The sequence below is a fragment of the Patella vulgata genome, chromosome 3, assembly GCF_932274485.2.
Source record: "Patella vulgata chromosome 3, xgPatVulg1.2, whole genome shotgun sequence".
Taxonomy (NCBI): domain Eukaryota; kingdom Metazoa; phylum Mollusca; class Gastropoda; family Patellidae; genus Patella; species Patella vulgata.
The window spans coordinates 15,859,680-15,876,400 of NC_065881.2; positions in this window are offsets into that span (position 1 = coordinate 15,859,680).

Here is a 16,721-nt window from a genome sequence, read left to right on the forward strand (position 1 = left end):
GCTCAACAATCGTTTTAAGAACCTTGTAAAAGTAAAATGAAACTACTGCTAGTATCATGTTCCTGTCTAACCCGAGTGATTCAGAGATATTATTTGTACTAAACCAAAAGATGCCGCTCTTAACGGTACAGTTAATGATAAAGCGATTTAAAAAATGAAACGAACGTAATTTCTAAATCTGCTGTAATAACCAAGAAGCTTAATTTCACTGCTATTCAAAATCGTCAACAATAAATTTTTTACGGCTGTAATAGTTGATAGATTTGTAGAGAATTGCACGTGCCATGGCTATTTATAGTATCATACTGTCAGAAAGTTGGTCTCGGCACGGCGAATGTGTACGCTTCAGTGGTAGTCTCGAACGATCAGCAGTGGACTTTATTTCTGTAGTGTACATGGGCCACCCTACCATGAAAAATTAGATATTGTCGGATAAATGCACAAGACGATCAGTGACTTTAATGGTTGTTAGATACACCACAAAGACACGTGAAATATCTCGGATATTTGTATTTTGATCTATATTTAGTTCAAGAGCTAAATCTGTCTAATTCAGATTCTTCGTTTGGCCTCAAATGTTGTATAAATCATTAATTAGACATTTATTTACATGTCAGGCCCATAATCAACTCTTTAAATCTTCGGATGGTTTTGATTTTCAACAGATTTAAATCATTTAAATATGATTTAATTTAGTAATGACAATCGAGACTACTCTGTCCTGCAAACGCGGCCACTTTGTTTTTGAAATGTGAATTTCTCCGCTCAGAAAGAAGTAATTTGGCTGACATTTTCAACATATTCCCTTTTCATTATCTATAAATAATAACTATTATAGCGAGAACTCTAAATCTTACATAATGCATCTTTAACTCGCTTCAATTCATGAAATAATATCGTCTTCTATATCGTTATGCCTTATAGCATAGGACCCTATGCTACATACAAAGCAGAAAAGTCAAGTTCATAACTTAGCATAGCATTGACTCTGTGGACAAACCTTTATCTAAAAGAAAACTCGTAAATTCGAAGATACAAGTAGCTAAATCTGACCGTGATAGGTTAATCTTTAAATGAGACAAAGTACAAGTTAGTGATAAATACAGCATTATTTAAAGATCAGGATTACTGAGATGAGTCGCCGTGGATTTCGATTGCTTGACAACCGCCACAATGTCTGACTGGGGGCGGCCATCTTAAAGACAGGTTTTAGTCAACTTAAGACGATGTAGGGTTTATTTATTGGTTGTTGCCCCGTATAAGATAATAATACTGTTATGCTACAGCTGCTACAAGAAGTAAATGAAATATATCATCGTGAACTTTCCTTGAGCTAATCTTAAAGTGGTCATTATGGAACTAACATAATTTAGATAAAAAGCAATATTCAAACAAAAAGCTAATAGCCTATCCAGATTTGATTAACACACAGATCCTATTCTGAATCGAAGTACCGAGTAAATCAAACAATACAGGCATCCGTCTATGTTTAGCACATTAAACGGGAATGCTTTTTAGTGTTGATCTTATATCCATTTACAGGACCGGAGTAAGGTCATTGGATGCACTGAAAAGATTATGGGTGCCCCATATAATATTTGCAATTCAAAATTAATACTGTAAAACTACAAAATAACTGATTTTCTAGATTTTCTGATAGCAAGATCCGGAACAATGTCATTCAGCTGCAGAATAAAGGGCACAAAACTTTAACTTAAAGATACATTATGTAAGATTTAGATAAAGAACTAGCCATTCTTGCTATACTAGTTCGAAAATAGATAATGTAAAAGGAATAATTTGAAAATTTCATTCAAATTACTCTATTGCAAGCGAAGATATTAGCCTTTGAAGGTTTGACAGGCGTGTGCAATAATTTCAACCACCGTACTGGTTGATCGAAGCTAAGTCTCGGTCCTCCATATTTGATTAAATCAAAGTATCGCTGAACCATTCTAATCTATTTAATATTGGAGAAATCTGATGCCATCGAGAGTTGATTAAGGCCTGGATCAGCTAATTAATGTCTAATTAATACTTTAGAAAACATTTCAGGCCTAAAGAAAGACCTGCAATAGGCAGATTTAGCTCTTGCATAATGCATGTTTAATAGTATCCACAGTCTCCGACATTACAAACAAGAATTATTTGTCAATTCCAATCAATATTCATGTTGTTATCTCACCGTTAAAATGTGGGCTCCTGATCTAATACACAATGAACAATTTTTAAATCAGTCACCGACGTCCTGTATACTCTATGCTCTCGGTCGCCATTTGTAAAGAAGCGCCTTGGTGAACGGGGCAAAACGACAGTGAGTGATCCTTAGGCCTGTTTTCCATGTACTCGTTTTTGTGGCATCACTGACAAGGCGGAACCACGCCGGAAAATCTGGATGAACTTCCTCGGCAAATGCAGGGATCGAACAACCGACCTCCAGACTAGAGAGCCAGCGTCTTACCCACTTAGCCATCGTGACACCCCAAAGAAAAAAACTTTCTGTGGTACCCTCTTTGGTGCCCTACGGGCGTGTTTGTTTTAGCTACAGTGTTGTTCGGTATTCTGCTGGTTTTGAGAAAAGGCAAGTTTTAAGCTAGTTAGTTAACTGATGTCGTACAAGATCCAAGATATTATCACGCATTCTAAGAATTAAAATACAAACAATAGTTTATTATACTAATACTTACTAAGGTATAATCGACACTGCTTTCAATTTAACCGCAATTGTTCTCTTAAGGTTGGTCAATGACCAATGAGGTTTATTTTAACCTTTAAACTCTTGACCAAGTGGTAGCTATCGAGTTAAATTGGTTATCAACTGAGACTTGAATTACTGTAATAACATTTTATGGTCCTTGTTGCTGGTCGTAAATAAATTTACGATCTAATTTTCTGCAATTGATACTACTTAATTACTCATATCACTTTCTTTCTGGAGATCTCATTCCTCAACGTTGATTGTTAAGGTTGATTTTAATCTCATTAATGGCCCACAATCTTAAACCAGCACCGTAACCAACTATCCGGGTAAACTAAACACAAAAAAACATTACGTTCATTTCGCAATTAGTCTCTTGGCTTCCCCCATTCCGTCCATTCCGTTATTTTATTGGGAAATCATCGGAAGGACGCCATATTGATCCCGCTGAGGTCAAAGAAAACTAGTCTTGAACACCCAGAATATTTTATATTATAGTTAGACTGGCTATCGTCATTTAGAACAGATTATCCAGTCCATATTATAGTTTGTATTTGCAACGATCACGTCATTTTAAAGGGGAGTAACTCCACGTCACCCTCGGTAGTTTTCAACGTATAAATCTTTCAATGTGCATGAAATAGCTTCTCATACAATAAAGAAAATAGGAAACACACAACTACAAAAATATCGCAATTACATTTTCGGCAGCACAGGGTACATAGAGGCGAAAGGATATGGTACTATTTCACACCAGTGTATTACTTCCAAAAGTAGTAATACAACGACTGAGAAAACTTAGGATAACGAAAAATGCCGAGGACGTCCGAATAGACCTTCCCTCCGGCCCACAAATACTGGGTGTAAGCCGAATAAATGACCATTTTCTTTCTTGATAGGCCTAATTACGCTCTGAGAGGTCATTGTTCAAACTAGTCACGTTGTCCTTTTCAGGGGTTTTCCCATTTGTATATGACAAGGAGTAGTGTCGCCTGTCCAGCCTCGTGGGTTTTCTCCAGGTGCCCCCGCTGCTAAAGACCCCCACGCGCAAGCGAATTATTGAAATAAAATGATCTACTTTGTGTCGAGAAGACGTTACGTTAAATTTTCCTCCCTCTTATTAATCTATTCTCTATTATTTACGTTCTTTGTTCTTGAGGCATAGCGTCATAAATCGTCAGATTTGGCATCCGACATTAGGATTAGCTAATATTACCGCAATATGCGAAATTGAAGCACCATATTAACTGTAATACAGCTGTTATATGTGCTCAAGGATCAGTACTATCTAGTCATATCAATTAATTTCCTTTGGTTGCAGATAATATTAAGAAACTCAACAAACTGGTTACCAATAGCGTCAGTCAAGACATTATAAATGAGATATAATAATTACAAAAAAAGGGATATGTGTGTGCTTTTCAAAGCCACATTTCATGAACAAGCTTTTTGTTCACACGATTCATTTCTATCTTATATTGACTGTTTAGTAATCTTAAATACTAGCACTTTACAATTTTGATCGCAATATAAACAGTATATTAGTTAAATGTTTGTTCCTTTGGGTGATTAAACGTGCTTGGTTCAATGGTGGTCGGGAGATAGGCTCCCAGCCTGACAGCTAACTCATTTTAAACATGACTTATTGGTCTTGTTAAGCCACTGTTCGGAAAGTAATGGACGCGAGCTTACAGATTAGTATGGGTAAAGGATTAGATAAAATGCTTGTAATGTTACTGACTGACAACCAATACTGATAAACTTATCATGGGACGATAACAATAAAATTCATCTAAAACCACTAGCTAACACAATTATCAAGGTATATTACTGGTCCAAGCTTATATGGTGATTATTAAAATCATAATATATAAACACAACATTATAATTACAATTACAATAGAAAATATAAAACGATTAAAGTTATCACATAACATTGTTAACTATTAGCATTGCCAGATAAAATTACAAATAAACTTTGTTAAATATTCAAATTACAACAAAAAAAAATAACTACTAAAATGATCATATGAAAGTACAAAACTTTGTTAACTATTAAAATCATGTCGACTTGGAACTGATAGCGATTACCATTAACAAGTGACTGTTAATTTATTCATCATGTGATCAACAAGATGGCGAATACCATAGAAGAAGCAACCCAAAGGCATGGGCGGTCTTGCCACAATTCTATTAATATATTATTGTCGACAATATCAACATTTGTAAAGTGGGTGTCCATTTCGCTTATTTATAAAGTCACAGGACACATGTTTTGTATCACGTGATGTTATTTCCATGGAAGCGAGTTAACGCCAGTTGTAAGAACGTTTTGTAAGAAAGTTAAATATGTGCAACTGACTGCAACTAGTTTCTTTGAGTTGTAATAGGCGTTCAGGCCGCCTTTTTGAGTTGCATTCAATTACTCCCAGTTGCGGAAACGTCAGTTGCTTTCAGTTGCAAGGTCGACATACCCCCCCCCCCTTTACAATTATGATATGAAAGTGTAACAAAAACTTATCAAATATCAAAATTATAATATAAACATATAACCAGAATTTGTGAACTATTTGTGACTTTTAACAATAATGTTGCTTGTGAAATGAAACCATCATGAGGTTTTTGATAGTGTGGAAAAACAATATTAACAGTAGCTGATATTGCATAGAAAAAAGAGAGGAATCGGAACCCTTTTCGACTTGGCACGGTGCGATATCCTTGAAGAAGCAGCGTGGATTTAAACATCTTATAAATCGATTATTGATTTTGATATCAATGTTTTTTAAATGAGGCTCTTTTGTATTCGATATGTGTCCTGTATGTGTTCAATATCGCCCCACGGTGTCATAATTATACCCGCATACAATTACCACTTACTCTAGTTAAGTTCAAATACGGGCGATATTCGATACACCACTCATGCAGATTGTTTTAAAAATTTCTAAAACGAACCCTGGAAGACTCTATGTATTATAGATACCCTGTGTATTAAATATCAATTGATGAATAATTCGAAACGAATGTTTTTTTACGTTAAAAAAATACAAGGATACGAGATGAAACGAAACGTGGTATGATTGCTAGAGATAACTCGTAATCAACCTTTTACCATCAACCTAAGTACACAAATCTGTAAATGCTTTGTAATAACGAAACAAATATACAAAAGCAGCGGGTGTCAATATGGATCAATGACTTGCATCAGTAAATAAACAGACAAAATATTTGTTTAATTGATGCCAAGATTTGCGGTTGATAAGAAACAATCTATATGCCATCAAGCATCAACTCCCAGCCCGGATCATCGTTCAGTTGTTGACTCAAAACTCTAAGATAACAAGCTCCGATCAAATAACACAAAAAACACTGCTATTTTAGCATCCACTGACAGTAGTTGATCATCGATTCCCTTATAATTACTTAACATGACATTTACATTAAGCGGTGCACATATTGCACCTTGATCCAAAACAAACGGACCCTTTATAGACCATCGGAGTTAATTTTTTAAATCAAATATTCTTTATTAAAGATACATTATGGGAGATTCGATAACGAGTTGGCAGTTCTCACTATAATAGTTAAAAACTAGATAATGTAAATTTCATTCAAATTGATCCACTATGAACCGTAAACTAAGCGGTTGAAATTTCCGGCTAGCCTTGATCACCATTACTAAAGTCAGTATGATAAACAGCTTAGTCTCGATTATCCATTTAATCGTTAAATCGTGAAAGAAAGTTATGCAGTAAATAGGCTCACAATCCACTAAAGATCGCAGGCTAGCGATGCCATCTAGAGTTGATTATGGTCTGGATAGGTTAATTAATGTCTAATTAATAATTTAGATAAGATTTCAGGCCTAAAGAAAGACCTGTAATAGACATATTTAGCTCTTGCATAATGTATGTTTAACTTATGACATTTAACAATAATACAACATAACACATATTTGTATATAAACACGGACAAGGCCAAATACAGTGAAATGAAACAGTCTGTCACATCATTTTAGTTGAATTATCCTTAAATTCATTTTCCCCATAAAATCTTAATTACGATACTAGATATCTCTATAATTGAAAATTCTCGAAATCACCCAGTTAAATCTTAAACTGTAATGGTTTATGTATACAAATACAGAGAAAGACATATACAGCGAAATTTAATAGTGCATCACTGAATGGTGCGTCATTTTTCGTTGAATTATTCTTAAAGATACATTATGCAAGAGCTAAATCTGCCTTTTGCATGTCTTTCTTTAGGCCTGAAATGTTATCTAAATTATTAATTAGACATTAATCAATTTATCCAGACCATAATCAACTCTTGATGCCATCGCTAGTCTGCGATGTATAGTGGATTAGGTTCCGATTGGCTGTTCGATTTCCATTCATGATTTAATCATGAAATGGATAATCGAGACTATGGTTTTTATCGTACCGACTTTATTAATGTTGATCGAGGCTAGGCCGAAAATTCAATCGCTAAAATATCGGATCAGAGTGGATCAACTTGACTGAAATTTTTAGCAAATTCCCTTTACATTATCTAGTTTTTGACTATTATAATGAGAACTGCCAGCTCTTTATCTAATCACCCATAATGTATCTTTAGATCTTTGTTCACTTTCTCCATAGATTTGATAGTAAAAGCAGAAACTGTAATGGTATGTGCATATGAAGCACTGCTATAGGCATTTTTGCAATTTAAATTTCCCATAAACTTGATAATAGATATAATTAATGATTCTAAAATTAGTTAATTAAAGATACATTATGGGAGATAAGATAAAGAGATGGCAGTTCTCGCTATAATAGTTAAAAACTAGATAGTGTAAAGGTAATTTGCTGAAAATTTCAGTCAAATTGATCCACTATGAGCCGAGAAAGAAGCGGGTGAATATTGGGATAGTCTCGGTCATCATTACTAAAATCATTAATATAAACAGCATAGTCTCGATTATCCACTTATATTGATTTAATTATCAATAGCCGTTAGCGGCATATAGGAATCTAATCCAGCCAACATCGAAGGCTAGCCTTGACATCGAGGGTTTATTATGGTCTGGATAAGTTAATTAATGTCTAATTGATAATTTAGATAACATTTCAGGCCTAAAGAAAGACTTGTAATAAGCAGATTTTGCTCTTGCATAATGCATGTTTAACTATTAAAATTATGATATGAAAGTGTAACAAAAATTTGTCAACTATCAAAATTATAATATAAACGTACAACACATGAAGCACTGGTACGGACATGTTCAACAAATTGTTAGTAATACTTTAAAAGATACATTATGTAAGATTTAGATAAAGGGCTAGCCATTCCTGCTACAATAGTTCTAAAATAGAAATTACTCTATTGCGAGCGAAGATATTAGCCTTTGAAGGTTTGACAAGACGTGTGTAATAATTTCAACCACCGTACTGGTTGTTCGAAGCTAAGTCTCGGTCCTCCATTTTTAGCTTAAATCAAAATATGGCTGACCTGTTCTAATATATTTAATATCGGAGAAATCCGATGCCATCGAGAGATGATTATGGCCTGGATAAGTTAATTCATGTCCAATTAATATATTTTAGAAAACATTTCAGGCCTAAAGAAAGACCTGCAATAGTAAGATTTACCTCTTGCATAATGTATGTTTAAATATTAATGTTATAGTTGATTTATTCTTAAATGTCCCATAAACTCGATAATAGATAAAATTCATAATTCTGAAATCACCAAGTAAAAGCTAAAACTGTAAATGTATATTAAGCACTGTTATAGACATTTTCAACAAAATACTAGTAACACTTTAAATATTAGTGTTATAAATTAAACTTTTAATGGTTATATACTCAAACAAGCACACAGCGATTGTTCTGATACCATCCTGAATAACCAAACTTGTTTCAAGTTAACTACACTATCTGACTCTTAATTCACGGAAATTAACCCTTCATGGTGAGGGGACGAACATGTCGCGTACTCTCTCCAATCTACAGAGTATTATATAACAAACAACAGACACTTCATTCATCAATTGTTGTTAATATTACTATCAGGAAACAAAGCGTGAAATGCAGCTTGAAATATATAGAGTAGATTTTTTGATGTTTGAGGAAAACAATCACAATTCTTTCCGACTATCATATATATATATATCGTAATCTGTCGCTCTTATCCCCATACTTAGCAAGGGCCTGTAGTTTTGAAATTTGATCATTGTCAATGATGTGATTGCCTGTTGACTCACATCTACTAGTAAAACAATGTCCTTTTTTGGCTAGATTCGTTTTAACAGCGCTATAATTACTGATGCTATTGTTTTGCCCAGTAGGTCAAACAAAATAATTTGGGTAGGTGGCGGAACTGGCTCTATAATGTTACAAATGCACTGGTATCGTGAATTTTGTTAGCTTTTGTTTTAACTTCCTAAAACTAAAAAAATAGAAACGTAGGTTACAAATATATCCCTTAATTGCCAGTAATATGTACTATGAAACAGTTTCAAATAGTCAAGAAATGTCTTTGCCTTTTGTTTTATTGTGATTTTGTAAAGATATTTCCAAACGATAAATTCGCTGCGTCTAAGAGGTGTGCTACAGGGATCTATGTGAGGACCTATTCTCTTTATACAATGTGTACTTGTTATTAAGGAATGCTTGTTTAAGACCAAGGGGGTCTAACTGAGTCCTTAAAATCTTAAAATGCGCCTTTTAGAACATAAATCTCTAAGTGAAAGACATAAGCCCAGCCCTTCTTATATTATGAGCTAAGATACACACAAGATGGATACGCGGCCAGAGAATGAATTAAAATCTAATCAGACACCAAGTGGTGTGTACTAGCGAATTAAAATATCATTTATAAACTGTTTATAAGGCAGTGGCGCCGTGTGGCTACAATTTGATAATACGCCGATAAAAACCGAGTTTGTTTTATAATTTGTAACACATTTAACAAAAGTATATAGCCTATTTCCCTACACTGATGCATTATATTACCCATTTATATTTTAGTAAGTGAACAACTTTGATAGCTTTATTAAATAAAATAACTCACTTGAAGGGACATTATCAATAAATCAACAGTGAAACTTTTAAAAAGTCGTTGTATTATAACTCAAGAGTTTTGATCGTTGATATGTCTACAGGGCGAGGGAGGCGGTGTTCCAACTTACGTTAAACGAGCCCATTATCAAAGCGAATTTATTTTCCTTTGTCATGTACATGGGTGATCATTCAATTTTATGGCAAACATTATAAAACACGCCATAAATAAAACAATATCATTATATATACAAACTGGCTTCTTTTCTTGTAATGACTGAATTCTTATCAAATAAAACAACTGTTCACTATAAAGTTCTTCAGTGACACCACCCTCGCTCCCCTCTACCCCATTAAGTAGGACCTCAAACTTCTGCTATGCTAGGTTCCCACTGGCGTGCTTGGCGTTATAATAGGATTGTCCCTATTGAGTCCACGATCTGGTACCTGCAGATACGTTTCGATACGATCAGCGCGATTGCTACGACTGACCTTATTTATATGATAAGACCTGATAGGATCACCACCATTAAAACTACGATTTCACCGGTTTCCTCCCACTGCTAAAGACCCCTGCCCGCAAGCGAATTATTGAAATAAAATTGAACCATGTGTTAGTCCGGAAATGACCTAGTTTGTGTCCAGTGGACGTTACCCCCCCCCCCCTCTCTCTCTCTCATTGGCGTACACGTAAAAGATCCCTTGACTGTTGGAATTCGATATAAGAGTAGGCCGTAGTGCGACTGTCCGGGCAAAATTTCCCTCATAGCACACTGTATGGCGTATGCCCGTCATCATTGGCCCAGTTCGGAGCAGAACAGTAAGACGTTAAACTCCATTTCATTTCATTGTGTTTCGTCAATCCTAGGACTGATTAAGGCCAGTCAAAGCGCCCAGCAGTGCAATATAACACCGTTTCAACTGGATTGTAACTGTTTAAATCTGGTGTTTAAATTCTTACTGCTTCATTTAGCGTATTGTGAAAGCTGAATATCTGATAGGAATATAGGTCCAAAAATGGTTCGATTCCGTTTAGTATTCACCATAGGCGTAGGAGCTCAAAGTAATTCAGGGGGGCATAAGAGAAAATTGCCCGAAATCAATACCGTTTTTCGGGCATACATATCATAAGAGAGCTTCGGGCATATTTTAGGGCATGCAGTGGACAAGAAAAAGACGAGAAAATACTTTTCGGGTAGTGTGGATCTCATAGAAATAAATTAGTTATATTTTTTCTCTAAACGTTAATAGAAAAAAAAGGTCGTCGAATTTTTCATTGCCCGAAAATAAATTTTTTGGGGGGCAAATGCGCCCCCAGACCCCCCCCCCCGGCTCCTACGCCTATGATATTCACATAGAGATGTGGAATTGAAATTTCGCCGATCTATGCTGGTCGCCATGTAATTACCCAATATTTATCCAAGAAACAAACATGTTTGTTTTGGGTTTTTTAAGAACCTCGCAGCCACCCCACCACCCCCACCACATGAATAACAACATAAATAGCAATGTAAATACCGCTTGGGAACCAGTCCCTGGTCCACATTTAAGAATGCTTAGGTAATAGTGACAGATGAAGACATATTCGTGTCAGCTATTGCCTTGGTGTGGTTTAAATTTGAACAGATCGTATGGAGACACTTCAAATATAATTTCGGAATGGGGGGGGGGGTATTTTGATAGTCTTGATTTACCAGTGCCTGTGAATCATGTGTTCAGTGCGATCAATCAAACTGGCTGGACAATATTGATTGGCAAACATATTGATTGCAACGTTTGAAGAGTTTATCAGTTTTTGATCAGCAATTGACTGAAGGACTTGTATATTAACCAGATTAGTGACGGACTGTATATGTCATAGTTTTTAAACCCTAAATCAATAAGGAATTAATGGACGTGGACTACTTATTATAATGACTGCTTATCAAGTTGCCCGTAAGTGAATAAAATATATAAGTGATCACAGTGAACACTTCAATTCAAGTCACTCAATACAGCATATCAGTCGATCAATTTGACATGATTATGAATATTAATATCTTCAATTATTTTGTCAGTTAGACAGTATATGTATTTGGTAAACCCCGTATATTATTAGGCTGTTGGTGGTTATAGCTCCGAGATTCCCTTATACCAAGTACCTTTTGGTTCTGAAATCCTACCTCAGCCTATCACCTAATTTAACTTATATAGAGCTTGCAGGTTATTGAATATTTTTTTTTACAAGCGAAACAAAAGGTTTGCTGTAGTCAAAAACAGCATGTACACTTATAAATAGTATACATTAAAATTAAATAATTGTGGATAACAATAAAGCATAAATACCCCTACCGCCTTTATGATAAAACGTTTGGGAAATATTCGCCCCTTTATTGTGAGTGTGTACAGGGCAGTTGACGTTTCGCTTGATTTGTTGTTTGAAATGTATTCCTATATTCTGTGCATGTTGTGTGCATGAGTTTGTCTTGGGTAATTGTTTATGTGTATAGTGTGGTCCTCATGCACTTACTATTTGGTAAAAACCATGATAAAAACACCCACCATACAACCTATACAATTACTATTTTGATGAGACAACGATATATCTATCTATGCATCATCCAAATACAAAAGTCAATTGAACTGTCTCTCAATTGACCACCTGTTCTGATTTTCTATTTTAGACATATGATACCAATGAGGATGCAGTTGTAAAATATTATTTCGATTAAAGTGAACAACCTGGTTAACTGAATAAGTTATTTAGCTTTTGTTGTTTAACGCTTATTAGATTAATTTTTTAGATAGTCGGGTGGTAGAGGGGTGTAGTGCGTTCACTATAGATCCTAAGGTCTGTCATAGAGTCTAGCGGCGTGGTTTCGATTCCCCTCCTGTACGTGACAAGGAGTTCGATCGTATGCCCAATATTGTAGGCTTTCTAGGAGCCCCCCCCCCCCCCCCCCGCTTTTAAAGACCACTATGCGCAAACGAAATATAGAAATAAAATTACCCCCCCCTCTCTCTCTCTCTCTCTTCAAAGCTAAAGGGGATTAAGGCACTTATTTAGACCATGTACAATAAAAAGTGGTTATACGAAATAGCATATTGGTTCACAATTAAAGATTAAAATAGACCGTTCCTAACTAAGTTATGTTCATCTAAAGTTCATCTCAAGGATAAATAATTCATTTCTATATTTCATATTACATTTAAGTAAGGAAAACGATTACTGGATATGTATAGCTCTGCGGCTTTAGTATAGCTCCACGCTGCTATATGATAGTATTATTATTACTATTATATTGGAGGTCTCAATATTTCATTTCGGATTTTATAAATCAATATAAATCGAAATTTGACAACTTTTTCTAGTGTATAAACTAACTAGACAGCAGCTGCTCTTGTCAGGCCTTCCGTCCTGCACAATTGAAAAGGGGGATTATAATGGTGTGATAATCTGCCAATCGCTAATATAATTAATGTTTCTTAAATTAACGACTTTAAGATCAACCGACTAGTAAATCGTTAGCCTGTCACCACTTTTCAAGCCGTCATTGGGTAACGACGATAATCCAATCTAATGTTTTGCTGATTTATTATATTGTTTAACAGTTTATGCATTGTTCATCTATCGACATGTCAGTTTTAATTACAACATTTGCTTTTATCCTATTATCTGATTTTTCTTAAATATAACAAAATTTGTACATTGAAGGCAGTCACTAGTTAGGATCCCTTACTAAGTGCAGTAACTGGCCTGTCAGTACTGTATGACGATATATGTATATTTATGTTCCGGTATATTAAAGAATTGAAGAATCGTTCGAAGTCTGTTATATCCGAAGAGAGAATTTAAACCTCTAAAGAATCACCGATATAAAACATAGATGTTGAAAGTTCGCTTACAGTAAGTGATGATATAGAGAAATACAAAGTGGGCATTATTCAAAAATATTGCCAGTACCAAAGATTAAACTATCATAATTGCTAAATTAATATGGATATATAACAATTAATATGATTAAAAGTAGTTTATTGATAAAACATTATTCTGGTTTGCACGGGCTATAAGTCTTGTTGTCACGTTAAATGAAATGAAATGGGGTTTAACGTCCTACTGTTCTGCTCCGATGCTGGACTAATGAAGACGGGCATGCGTCATACAGTGTGCTATGAGGGAAATTTTGTCCGGGCAGCTGCACTATCGCCTACTCTTATATCGAATGCCAACTGCCAAGGGATCTTTTACGTGCATTCCAATGTATACACGGGACCTTGGTTTTTGGTATCATCCGAAGGACTAGACAGCTGTCCTTGTCAGGCCCTCCGTCTTGCATCACTGACAAGGGGGAACCACGCCGGAAAATCTGGATGAACTTTCTCAGCCAGTGCAGGGATCGAACACCCGACCTCCAGGCTAGCGAGCCAGCGTCTTACCACTTAACCACGTGATCCCCTGTCACTTTAAAGCTAGCTGGAGTAGAGGTTTGGAGATAGATTTCAGAAATTGACGCTATTTAAAGATACTCAGCACCCCTTGATATTATTTCTTCAGAATTTTTATTGAATAGTTTGTATTTTTTTTAAATAAATTATTCTCAGTAAAGGAAAATCCTTTCTGTTCTTTTCTTATTCTGGACATTTTAAATGGCGTATAGTCCACGTCATTGTTGGTGATCTTGAGCATTTGACAAATTTATGATAGTTGAGAGTTCTTAAGGGCGACAGTGCAGCGACATTAACTAGATTATTAGGCTATAATCTAATATCTTGAGGTCTGAATTGCTATTAAATGGCAATAAACGAAACCATTATAATCATAGAACAATTCATAGAGTTTGTCACATTACTTGAAGTATCATTATGAAGGCATTATTTAGATATGACACGGTACTCAATAGATATGTTTTCATGTTGTATTCTTAGAGAACGGGTCAAGTGGGGTATTACTATACATTATTATTAATAAAATATTAATATTGAAATATTTGGAGTGTTTTACCAGTCATTTCAATACGTACTTTTTGTATCAATAACGCTATCTGGAAGTTAATATGAATTTAATATAATGTGCAGTTCATGCCTTTTAAAGCAATAAAATAAAATGAAATGAAATGAAATGGAGTTTAACGTGCTACTGTTCTGCTCCGAACTGGGCTAATGAAGACGGGCATACGCCATACAGTGTGCTATGAGGGAAATTTTGCCCGGACAGTGGCACTACGGCCTACTCTTATATCGAATTCCAACTGTCAAGGGATCTTTTACGTGCACACCAATTTGTACACGGGATCTCAATTTTTCGTCCCTTCCGAACGCGACTAGACAGCTGTCCTTGTCAGGCCCTCCGTCCGGCATCACTGACCAGGGGGAACCATGCCGGAAAATCTGGATGAACTTTCTCGACCAATGCAGGGATCGAACACCCGACCTCCATGCTAGCGAGCCAGCATGTTACCCACTTAGCTTTAAAGCAATAAAGCATTTGCTGAAATAGAAAAACCTAAAAAAAACATTGTTTGCTGTCTGAACTTCTCAGATATAGGAAATATCGTGCTGTTAACTTCGATTATAATGATTTAAGCAAATAAAAACCGTTGCACCCTCCTGTTTTTGACAACACATACGTGACCGGCTATAGCTAAATGAGGCACATTACTAAAGTAACACTCAAAACAAATTTGCATCGATTTAAATTAGGTTTTCAAATACCTTTAAATTGGTATATGACATATGCATTTTAGCTTACCAAATGGTTTAGAAAGAAAGGCCCTATGGCAACAACAAATTTCGTGCATTTCTATGGGGGTTTGGTGTTTTAAAGGAAAATAGGTTGGAAACCAATAACTGGCAAAAGTAAATTGTGTACGGGCTCCGTACCACATCTGAAATAAGAGGCCTGCAACTTGTGTCTCATTTAGCTGGTCACGTTATTTTATTTTATAATATATACGCCTTACATACTATGGTTTGGGAACTTAACACGAGAGCTTAACTATCAATGTGTAAGGTGTTTATCGACATAAAATGCGATAAAATCAGTCGCGATTTGCCCATTCAGGTGAAGTAGTCTGATAATATTAACGTTAATATCTGAGGATCGGGTTGGGTATTAAATGTTTAAATCCAACCAACTATATCTCTCGCTTTCCCCTTCGTCGTTTTAAAGGTAATTTTAGATATTTATGATCAATATTAAGTCGTGCTCTTAGGCGATGTGAACAACCCACGGCGCCGTCCACTCCTCGCTTATCACCACCAGAACTAGAGAATACCTTCACCAACTCTTAAAGTCAAGATTACCCCTTCACAGAAAACATACAATATGTTTACCTTGTATTAGTTACTTGGTATATTTCAATTGCTCTATAATTAATTGTTCTCCTAACAAAGACAAACCTTGCCATCTCCGCAAACCAAAAATACTTGAAAAATATCGTCTCCTGCGCCGGTTTCTTAACAAAGTCAAATCCTATCATCTCCGCAAACCAAAAATACTTGAAAAATATCGTCTTCAAGATCGGTTTCTTAACAAAGTCAAATCCTTTCATCTCCGCAAACCAAAATTCTTTGAAAAGATCCTCTTATGTACCAGTTTCTGAACAAAGACAAACCTTGCCATCTCCGCAAACTAATATTGCTTGGAAAATTTCGTCTTATTTGTACCCGTTTCTTAAAGCGAGAATTTCAAATTTTCTAAGAAAGTCAAAACATAATTATTTCTATGTCCTTTGCTCAATAGGTTATCAAATCACTATTATACGATCATGGGCATTATTTCCCACCCTTAAAAACCTATGACACAGGAAATAACAACACAATTACCTCCCCTGTTTTGCTATTGACAACATGGGAGGGCCATTTTCCAACGTTAGAATTTGAAGTTAAAAAAGATATTTTTCCAATTTCTCAGCTGGCAATAGCGAATTATAGGATTAATAGGATTATTCTTTAACAAGGTAGGACTGTTTATGGATACCATCTATTTTAAGGCTTTATCT